The sequence below is a fragment of the Equus przewalskii genome, chromosome 1 (genome assembly GCF_037783145.1).
Source record: "Equus przewalskii isolate Varuska chromosome 1, EquPr2, whole genome shotgun sequence".
In the NCBI taxonomy this organism is placed as follows: domain Eukaryota; kingdom Metazoa; phylum Chordata; class Mammalia; order Perissodactyla; family Equidae; genus Equus; species Equus przewalskii.
Window position 1 is genome coordinate 117,750,486 of NC_091831.1, and position 1,037 is coordinate 117,751,522.

Sequence of the window (1,037 nt, forward strand, 5' to 3'; positions counted from 1 at the left end):
CTCTTCTCATATCCTCTCCATTTTCAGGCAGGACAGACTTGCATGATATTCAGGCATCTCAAAATTGACAGCTCCAAAACTGAATGTGAACTCATACCCCTAGATGTGGTCCTTACTTGCTCCCTATCTCTGTGACTAATTCTGTTTCCCCAGTTGACTGAGCCAGAAACCTGGGACTCATCCTAGACTCCTTCTTTCCTCTTCTTTCTCTCTGGCCCCACATCCAATCAGTGATCAAATTCCACCACTCCCCTCCCCCCAAAACTCCTGAGTCTACCCCCTCAAAACTGTCACCAATAGCGCTCTAGTCCAAGCTTTTCAGCTCTCTCCTGAGCGAGAACTACCACATCCAACTCACTGAAGACTAGTCACACCCCCTCCAATCCATTCTCCCCACCGCAGCCACAGCGGATGTCTACAACAGGTCCCCTTGCATTACTACCACGTACACACATAGCTGCCTCTACTTTCAAGTAGTCTGACCTCCACAGGATGTTGTGTAAGACCCTAGAGAAGTCGGGCTTGGCCACTTCAACTTCTTTTCCCAGAGTTGTATTTTAAGCTCCATGCACAAGCAGCAACCTGCACTCTCCACCCCATTTCACATCCCTGTGTACCCTTTCCCACAAAGCCTATCCAGCCTCTGGGCTTGGGCCTCTCCTCCAGGAAGCTGCCCCTGCCTCTCAGGGCACCTCCTTTGGGCTTCCATTTCTTTTGTTACTACAATCACTGCACTGTACAGAAATTATCTGCTTCTCTGTATGGCTCTGATACTAGGACTCCACATTCCTTGAAGGCAAGAACAGCATCATCACTGTATCCTCAGTGTCATGCACATAGTTAGATGTTCCATATTTGTAGGATACACTAGCCTAAAAAGTCTCTGTGGTTTTTTGAATACTGAAGCCTTCAGAATTTGGCAACAGATATAATTAAAACACATGTAAATCATGATGAGCTGCAGACAGCACCAATACTTAAAACACTACACTGCTGCTCTGGAAGTGAAGCATCCCCAAATAATTAAAAACTACATA